The sequence below is a fragment of the Phascolarctos cinereus genome, unplaced genomic scaffold (assembly GCF_003287225.1).
Source record: "Phascolarctos cinereus isolate Bilbo 61053 unplaced genomic scaffold, phaCin_HiC Scaffold_5;HRSCAF=322, whole genome shotgun sequence".
Taxonomy (NCBI): domain Eukaryota; kingdom Metazoa; phylum Chordata; class Mammalia; order Diprotodontia; family Phascolarctidae; genus Phascolarctos; species Phascolarctos cinereus.
In genome coordinates, this window is record NW_027555958.1 from 103,336,340 (window position 1) to 103,346,858 (window position 10,519).

The 10,519-nt window shown below is 38.1% G+C and overlaps 1 pseudogene; it reads left to right on the forward strand.

The window, feature by feature from the left end:
* The first annotated feature begins 2,149 nt into the window (after positions 1–2,149).
* LOC110208664 (ubiquitin-ribosomal protein eS31 fusion protein pseudogene) lies at positions 2,150–2,657 on the forward strand (annotated as a pseudogene).
* The last annotated feature ends 7,862 nt before the right edge of the window (positions 2,658–10,519 follow it).

The window sequence follows — 10,519 nt, forward strand, 5'->3', positions numbered from 1 at the left end:
ACCCACCACTCCATGAATGTCTCCCTCCTTGACCTCTAAAGAAGCTTCCTGAATACTACACTCTTGCTGTTAGCTCTAGGTGTTGACTCCACAAGCATTATGAAAGTGTTTGCTCAGGTGCAAGCCCATCACTTTCTTTTGACTCTTGCCATGCCTGCTAAGTGCTGAAAAGGTGATTTTTTTTTTTACTTCCTTAAAATAATCAAGATTCGGTTACCAAAAACAATATCAGGAGCCAAACTATTTGAGAGGAGAATTTAGAGCCATTTAGACCATTTGATTTAGGGTGACTGCTCAAGGATTCAGAGTGGCCCCAAATATCTCCCCCACCAGTCTTGTCAACAAATCCCTGTCTCTAGTGAAATACAAGTCTCAGCTCTATCATTCACTAGCTACATGAAGTTGGACAGTGAATTTCACTTTCTGAACTTTCCTCACCTTTGATATGGACAGGTTCAGATTACTCAAGGCCATTGCTAATGGAAACAGACACTTAGCCTCTGCCTACAGTAGAGTGGACCTCTACTCAAAAGACTTATTCATTTAATCACATAGTATATTTATTCTCCTTTAGTAAACAATGTTTCCCCTAGATCTAGAGTGTTAAGCCTGATATTTGATCTGGATCACAAATATATTTCATTTTTACTCCACTCCACTCCACATTTGCTACTCTGCCAGATTTCAACTCCATGGAACAAGATGATCCCCCCACCCAAAATCCTGAATGATCCTGAAATGGGATTAGTGGACACTTTATTGTAAAAGTGCCTTTTAAAAATAACCAACAGGGAGGCAGAGTCACCATGCCACAGTAAAGGCAGGGACTCACCTGAGCTTTCCCCCAAACACCTCCAAATACCTTTAAAAATTACTTTAAACAAATTATAAAGCAGCAGAATCCACAAAAAGATGGAGCAGAACAAATTTCCAGCCCAAGTCAACTTGGAAGTTCAGCAGGAAAGGTCTGTTGCACCAGGCTGAGAGAGGAGCACAGTTCAGTGCAGGCCATGACAGTGCAGACCCAGACCCAGCAAAGCTAGAGTAGGCCTCGGAGTAACTGAATTATTCACAGCAGTGGCAGTTTCCAGATCTGTCAGCCCACAGTAGCCACAGACAACTTAGAAGGTCAGCAGGAAAGGTCCATCACATCTGGGTGAGAGTGGAGCATAGTTCCAGTATAGGCCATGCCAGCATTGCCCCAGCCCTAGCAAACCAGGAGCAGGCCTTGGGAGTGACTGAATCAGCAGCTACCGCAGTAGCAAAGGCTGCTTCTGGAGCTCTCAGCCCCTAGACAGTAAGGAGTTGAATAACCAGTCAGAAGGATAGTACAGGGGCCTCTTTGCTAGCACTGAGGCAGGACTCTGTTGTTTTGCCCATGCTTAGATCCAAGTCCTAGGTGGCAGTCCCAGGGTGAGGAGGAGCACTAGCACGGCAGAGCTTGCAGCCACAGCAGAGGAAGGAGCCCTCCTCACAGTTTCAGGGCAGAAAAGAGTGCTTGTGGTCTCTCACAAACCAGAGCACAGGCCAGGAGAGTAATAAACACCTGTCCTTAAATCATACCACCTTGGAAGGACTGAAAACTTGTAAGTCCCTAGAAGTATCAGCTGCACAAACCCCTTGAAACTTGGAACTGTGCACCCTCCCTCCTAGAAGCACAGACCCACTTTAATAAAGACTTAAAAGTCAACTAATAAGCTGGGGAAATGAGCAAACAACAGAAAAAAAATCTGACTATTGAAAGTTACTATAGTGACAAGGAAGATCAAAACACACACTCAGAAGAAGACAACAAAGTCAAAACTCCTGCATCCAAAGCCTCCAATTAAAACATGAATTGGTCTCAGGCCATGGAAGAGCTCAAAAAGGATTTTGAAAATCAAGTAAGAGAGGTAAAGAAAAAATTGGGAAGAAAAATGAGAGTGATGCAAGCAAATCATGAAAAACAAGTTAACAGCTTGATAAAGGATACACAAAAACATACTGAATAAAATAACACCTTAAAAACCAGACTGGGCCAAATAGTAAAAGAGGTCCAAAAAGCTAATAAGGAGAAGAATGCCTTAAAAAGCAGAATTTACCAAATGGAAAAGGAGGTTCAAAAGCTCACTGAAGAAAATAGTTCCTCCTTTCTTTCTAATCTGCCTTCAACGGGTGGACCCAGTACCACGATGCAGATTTTCTTGAAGACTTTGACGGGGAAGACCATCATGCTTGAGGTAGAACAGTCTGATACTATTGAAAATGTCAAGGTCAAGATACAAGATAAGGAAGGTATTCCCCCTGATCAACAAAGATTGATTTTTGCAGGCAAGCAACTGGAAGATGGTTGAACTTTGACTGACTACAACATTCAGAAGGAGTCTACCCTTCATCTTGTTCTGAGGCTTCGTGGTGGTGCCACTTCCAAAAAGAACAAGCATAAGAGAAAGAAGGTTAAGCTTGCAGTTCTGAAGTACTATAAGATTGATGAGAATGGCAAGATTAGCTGCCTTCAACGAGAGTGCCCTTCTGATGAATGTGGTGCTGGGGTCTTTCTGGCTAACCATTTTGACAGACATTATTGTAGCAAGTGTTGTCTAACCTACTGCTTCAACAAGCCAGAAGACAAGTAAATGTATATGTGTTAATAAAAAATAATCAACTAAAAAAAGAAAAAAAAAGGAAATAGTTCCTTGAAAATTAGAATGTAGCAAATGGATACTAATGACTTTATGAGAAGCCAAGAAACAAAATAACAAAACCACAAAAATGAAAAAATGAAATATCTCATTGGAAAAACAACTGATCTAGAAAATAGATGTAGGAGAGATAATTTTAAAATTATTGGACTATCTGAAATCTATGATCAAAAAAAAAAGCCTAGACATCATCTTTCAAGAAATTATCAAGGAAAACTGCCCTGATATTCTAGAACCAGAAGGTAAAATAGAAATTGAAAAAACCCACCAATCACCTCCTGAAAGAGATCCCAAAATGAAAACTTCCAGGAATATCATAGCCAAATTCCAGAGTTCCCAGGTCAAAGAGAAAATATTGCAAGCAGCCACTAAGAAACAATTCAAGTATGGTGGAGCCACAGTCAGGATAACACAAGAGTTAGCAGCTTCTACATTAAAGCATTGGAGGGCTTAGAATATGATATTCTAGAGGGCAAAGGATCTAGGATTAAAACCAAGAATCACCTATTCAGCAAAACTGAATATAATCCTTTAGGGGGGAAAATGGACATCCAATGAGGTGGAGGACTTTCAAGCATTTTTTGGTGAAAAGACCAGAGCTGAATAGAAAATTTGACTTTCAAATACAAGACTCAAGAGAAGCATAAGAAAGTAAACAGGAAAGGGAAACAAATCATAAGGGACTTAATAAGTTTAAACTGTTTACATTCCTACATGGGAAGATGATATTTGTATCTCGTAAGATTTTTCTCATTGTTAGGGTAGTTAGAAGGAGCATATATAAACAGAGAGCACAGGTATGAGTTGAATATGAAGGGATGATATCTAAGGGTAAGAAAGTAATGTGCTGGGAGAAAGAGAAAGGGAGAGGTAGAATGGGGTAAATTATTTCACATAAAAGAGGCAAGAAAGAGCTTTTGCAGTGGAGGGGAAGAAGGGGGAGGTGAGGAGGAGTGAGTGAACTTTACTGTCATCAGAATTGACTCAAAGAGGGAATGACATACACACTCAATTGGATATAGAAATCTATTTTAACTTACAGGAAAGTAGGAGAAGAAGGGGATAAGAGAAAGGGAGGAAGTGATAGAAGGGAGGGCAGATTAGGGGAGGGGGCAATCAGAAGCAAAACACTTTTTAGGAAGGACAGGGTGAAAGGAGAGACAGAATAGAATAACTGAGTGGGGCATACGAAGGAGGGAAATACAATTAGCAATAGTAACTGTGAAAAAAAAATTCAAAACAATTTTGTCAGATAAAAGCCTCGTTTCTCAAACACACGGAGAGCTGAGTCAAATTTATGAAAATAAGAGCCATTCCCCAACTGATAAATGACTAAAGATATGATCAGTTTTCAGATGAAGCAGTCAAAGCTATTACAGCCATATGAAAAAATAACTCACTATTGATTCAAGAAATGAAAATTAAAACAATTGTGAGGCACTACCTCATACCTATTAGATTGGCTAACAGGTCAGAAAAGGTGAATGACAAATGTTAGAGATGACTTGGGGAAAATGAGACTTTACTGCATTGTTGGTAAAGCTGTGAATTGGTTCAACAATTTTGTAGAACAATTTAGAACTATGCCCAAAGGGCTATAAAACTATGCATACCTTTTGACCTAGCAATACTACTACTAGGTCTGTATCCTAAAAGAAATTTTAAAAAAAGGAAATGGGTCTATATGTAGAAAAATATTTATAGACGCTCTTTTTCTGAGGGTAAAGAATTAGAAGTTGAGGGAATACCCATCAGTTGGGGAATAGCTGAACAAGTTGTGATATGTGATTATGATGGAATGTTATTGTGCTATAAGAAATGATGAGCAGGACACTCTCAGAAAAACCTGGAAATACTTGTATGAGCTGATGCAAAGTGATATGTACTGTGTACAAAGTAACAGCAATATTGTGAGATGATCAGCAATAAACGACTTAGCTGTTCTTAGCAACACAATGATCCAAGCCAACTCTGAAGGACTTATGATGAAAAATGCTATCCATCCCCAGAGAAAGAATTGATAGCATCTGAGTAGAGATTGAAGTATACTTTTTTTTATACTTTATTTTTCTTGAGTTTTCTTTCCTTGCCTATGTTTTCTTTCACAACATGACTATTAGGAATGTTTTGCACGACTACACATATCTATAACCTATATGGAATTGCTTACCTTCTCAATGGAGGAGAGTGGGGAGGGAGGAAGGGAGAGAATTTGGAACTCAAAGTTTTTCAAATGAATGTTAAAAAATTGTTTTTACGTGTAACTGAGGAAAAATAAAGTACTAGATTAAAAAAATAACCAACAAAAACAAATATATTTCATTTTTCTATATTGTTATTTTACATAGGAAAAGGTCTATGACATACACTACTTTGTGATCTTCCACTTCCATAGTGACAGTAATGGAGTAGAAGAAAAAAGGACAAAGGTTTACAGTTTATGTTGAAGCTTTATATATTATGAATGTTTTCTTCCAAAAAAGAGTTGGTAGATACAGGACATGGAAAGTGCCAAACAATATTCCACAAATGAAACTGACTATATTTTGACAGAAAGGAAATGACTAGTTACTGATGCAGGAGTCCAATCAGAACTGGCTATGTACAGTCAGAACATCAATTGGTTAGACTAAAGGTCAAAATTAATATCAAATTAGAAAACAGAAAACATTGTATGCAATTATAATACCTTCAACTTGTCTATTCTAATGAATCATTGATGTCCCCTAAAAGGGGGGAGAAAACTAGAAATGGAGAAAGACAATAATATTGAACTTACCACCATTTCCTGCAAAAATTTAGCCTATGTGAAGCTATCATCACAACAAGATGTACAACAAACCCTGAAACTAACTCAGATAGAGAATACCTTGTCTATTAGGCAAGTCACCTAAACCTTCTTGACCTTAGTTACTTCAACCATAAAATGAGGAGGTTGGATTTAATTTAATTTCATCTTTAAAACTGTGATCCTATGATCCTTGCATATTGGAGAGAGTTAGAAACAGGAGTATTTTAGAACTAGTTTATACTGTCTTGTGAGGACCAATTGTTAAATTTTCAGTGTGAACATTTTCATCTCAGATATCAGCTGTTCTTGTTCAGTCACTTTCAGTCATATCTGACACTTTGTGATCCCATTTGGAGTTTTTTGTTTGTTTGTTTCGGTTTTTTAGGCAATTGGGGTTAAGTGACTTGCCCAGGGTCACACAGCTAGTAAGTATCAAGTGTTTGGTCTGAAGCTGGATTTGAACTCAGGTTCTCCTGACTTCAAGGTCGGTGCTCTATCTACTGCACCACCTAGCTGCCCCCATTTGGAGTTTTCTTGGCAAAGATACTGGAGCAGTTTGCCATTTCCTTCTCCAGCTCATTTTACAAATGAGGAAACTGAGGCAAAAAGAGTTAAGTGACTTGCCCAGGGACACATTGCTATTAGGTGTCTCAGGCCAGATTTGAACTTAGGAAGATGAGTCTTCCTGACTTCAGCCCCAGCACCCTATGCTCTATGCCACCTACCTGATATCAATAAATGTCATCAAATAGGGCTTGGCTTATTTTTCTATTGATTTTCTAGACTTAAGAAAATGATAGAGAAAATGTTAAGAATACAAGTGTTTTGTGTATACTTATTTTTCAGGGAGTCAATTGTTAAACAATTACCAGCATACCACAGATGAGAAAACAAAGGAGACATTAGTTTAGAATACAAATCCATTTATGAAACATTATGGAAGAGAATGGTGAAAGATTATGACCAGTGTTGCCTCTTAAAACAAAGTAAAGCAATGGAAATGAAGTGTAAAAAAAAAAAAAACTTGGCATGAGCTCCTAATTATTCCAAGAATATTTATTCACATGTGAAACTAACAAGAATAAAAATAGAGGGAAATTGGAATACATTCTATACTGACGCATTTCATTATCAGTTAAAGGAGAAAAACCATATAATAATTATAGGTAGCACTGTATAGTACTTCAAGATTTATAAAGTACTTTATATACATTCATTCTCATTCGATCTTCCCAACAACCCTGTGAGATAGGCATTATTGCTATCCCCATTTTACAGATGAAATGAGGGAAGATGAGAAAGGTTAAATGATATGTCCAAATTTACATAGCCAGGTAGCGACTGAGGCAGGATTTGAATCTTGGCCTTGCTTGATTCCAAGTGTACTGCTCTATCCATAGCTGCCTAGATGCTTATAAATGGGTTCATATATACCCATCATTCCCAAGTTGCTATACTAGGAATTAGAGATGCCACTTAAGAGGATGAAGTTAGAAAGAGCAGCTAGATAATAACAGCCTTCACTGTACTTACACAATTCTTCTACACTTCCCTAATTTCACTCACCATCTCACTCACCACAATGGCTTTTCCAACCTTTTAATCCTTCCTCAAACCTTCCATAGCTCCCCTTCTTCTGCCTTCTCACCTGAGAACCTTGCTTAGCAGTTTACTGAAAAAAAAAAAAGTAGTCCATTTTCTGAAAGCTGTCTCTTCTCCTCTCTTCATCATCTCATGACATTCAGATGACTTCTGCCATTATTTCCTCTTTCACTCCTCTCTCACGTAAAGAGGTGGCCCATTTCTTTGCCATGACAAACCCCTTTACATATATAAGTGATTCCATTCCATTCCATTTCTCTAGCAGATTGCCCCCTCTATAATCCCCTCTCTCATTAACATTCTCTTCAGCCCACTAACATGTCTATGTCTCTACATCCTCAAAAAACTCTCACATGATTCGTCTATACCCACTAGTTCCCATCTTATATTTCTCCTCCATTTAGTGGTTAAATTCCTAGAGAAGGCTATCTACAATTGGTGCCTCCACTTACTTTCTTCTCACTCTCTTCTTAGCTCTTTGTATTCTGGCTTTCTGGCATCATCATTGGATTTGAACTCCTCTCTCCAAAGTTACAAATGATTACTTAATTGCCAAATCTAATGACCATTTCTCAACTCATCCTTTTTGACCTCTAAGTAGCCTTTAACACCACTGATTGTCCTCTTATCTCTATGTTTTTGAGACACTACTCTGCCCATTCTCCTACTATCTGTCTAACCTCTGCTTATCAATCTTTGTAAGATCTTCATTCAGGTCATTCCTACTAACCATAGCTGTCCTCCAAGATGTGACCTGGACTCTTATTTTGTTTTGCTTGGTTATCTCATCATTTCTCATGGATTCAATTATGATATCTATATAGATAATTCTAAGATCAATTTATCCAACCTTCATCTATTTTCTGATATGTAGTCTTGTTACTCCAACTGTTTATTGAGCATCTTAAACTGGATGTCTCATGGACATTTTAAACTGAACATGTGCAAAATTTAACTGATTATCTAGCCCCTGAAAGCCTCTCCTTTTTCTAACTTCTCCATTACTGTTGAGAACACTACCATCTTCCCCATCTTGCAGGTTCACAATCCAGGTTTAATCGATGACTCTTCACTCTCTCACCCATACCCCCCACCCAAATGCAATCTTGTCAACTCTATCTCAAAAACATCTTCTCTATATGCCCCCTTCTCTCCTCTGGCACTGCCTTCACCTGGGTGCAGGTTCTTATAATCTCATACCTGAGGTGATAATTGCAATACCCTGCCGGTTAGTCTTCCTACCTCAAATTTCTGCCCACTCTGGGACATTCTTTATTCTGTGATCAAAGCAATCTTTCTAAAGTGCATGTCTGAACACGTCATCCCCTTACTCATTAAACTACAGGGGCCCCCCATGACCTCCAGGATCAAATACAAAAGCCTTTTGTTTTTTAAGCCCTTCATAACCTGGCCTTTGCTTACCTTTTTAGTCTTCTTGCAGAGTACTCCCATCTACATGCTCTGTGATTAGATGACATTGGCCTCCTTGCTATTGCTGGTTTTGGGCGGGTTTTTTTCCAGTTTGAACCAGTGTTGTGCAGTTTTAACTGGGGTTTTTTTCTGGTTTGAACTGGTTTTGGCCAGGTCCAACTATGTTGCCTCCCTACTCAATAAACTCCAGGGCTTCCCTATCATCTCTGTGATCAAATACAAAACCCTCTATTTGGTATTCAAAGCGCTTCATAACCTTCCCAATTTTCTTACACCTTCCACCCTTCACATACTCTGCAATATAGTGACACTGGCCTTCCTACTGTTCCTCAAACAAGATATTCAATCTTGGCTCCAACTTTCACTTACCTCTTCCAGGATGTAAATGGAAGCACATGAGGTGTATATGCATTTCTGGGAGATAGGGCTGTCTCTGTGACTATCCCCCATACCTAGAATTCTCTCCCTCTATATCTGTGCCACATGACTTGCTCAGTTTCTTTCAAGTACTCACAAAAATCTCTCTTGCAGGAAGCCTTTCCCAATCTCTTTCATTCTAATACCTTCTACTCTGTTTATTATTTCTGATTTATCCTGTGTGTGTGTGTGTATTATATATATATATATATATATATACATCTATCTTCTTTGTACATAGTCATTTGTATGTCATCTCACCCATTACACTGGGAGCAGGGTCTGTCTTTTTCTTGTCTTTGTAATTCCAGCACTCAGCACATAGTGCTTGGCCTGCCACATAATAGGTCCTTAATAAACTGAATGAGTGACTGACAGGTATCATGTTAGTGGGGAAATGTGGATAACCAAAATCCACAGAAATCCCAATTTGATTCAACATTTCAAACCCTTTGCCTCCTATCTAAATCATTTTATCAGAGCTCTTTCGATGAGTCAAAATTGACTTAATTTCACCTCCTTTCTTCTCCTTTGCCTCTTAGGAAAGATGGCATCAGTTATGGAAATGGCATAAAGTGAGGCAACAGGGAAGAAGAGCTAAGGAGCCTGGATAGGGAGCATCATGTCATAAGGAAGCTAAGATGGAAAGCACCATTGCCACATCTACTAACTGCTGTGTTGAAAGCTTTACCACCTAGGATTAGGGGGAAATTCTTGGTCAATAAATCAAAAAAACAATTCACTAACATGACATAGACAAGGACAAATGTCATCAGACTTAAAGAAGTCGACACATATAGAGGGATCAAGAAAAATTTACCCTTGATATCAGTAGAGACTTTCCCCAATTGTCCCTGCAATTGGAATTTCTAAGGACAGTCTACTCTAATGAGTGCAACTCACTGTGTCACCTTGTATACCAAAACATCACTAATACAGGAAGGATAGTTTTATAATTACTGCTTATTTCACGTTTCAATACTGTAAGTCAGAAAAAGGCAGTTTAAACTAAGCATGAGAAATCACAAATGGTATTTCTGTTCAATTTTGGCAGCACTAAACAAACAGAGAAGGCATTTATTAAAAGTTTACTATAGTCCAGACACAATGTACCAATAGGCCATTTCCTATGCATAGAACCAAAAGATCTCTTGTTAAAGGAAAAGAAATCTGGCCTTTAGAATATAAAAACTCTAATAGAGAATGAAACTTTTGCACTGCTCTATGATAAGAAATGCTTCAATCTGATGTTTATTAAGGAAATTGTGGCAGCAGCACTGAGCCTAATTAAAATGAAATTAATCCAAGTGTTGGAAAAAAAAAGTCAGAAAGAGACAACACGTCCATTCTGATTTCTTTAAGTTTTCATTAAATCTATGGTAAGTGTCCCTATCATTTGCTATAATATTTCTCCATAGTTGCCTCTATGCATCAATAAACATTTGGGAATAAAACTTGAAAAATATAAGCAGTCATACAGATGTTCCTAATTCAAGTTAAAAAAAAACAGTAATATGATTGACTAAATGTCTTATTTATCCAGATGCTTTGCAGTATTAAATATGCATAGCCTATGATTGAAGTTGCCCAAAAAAAT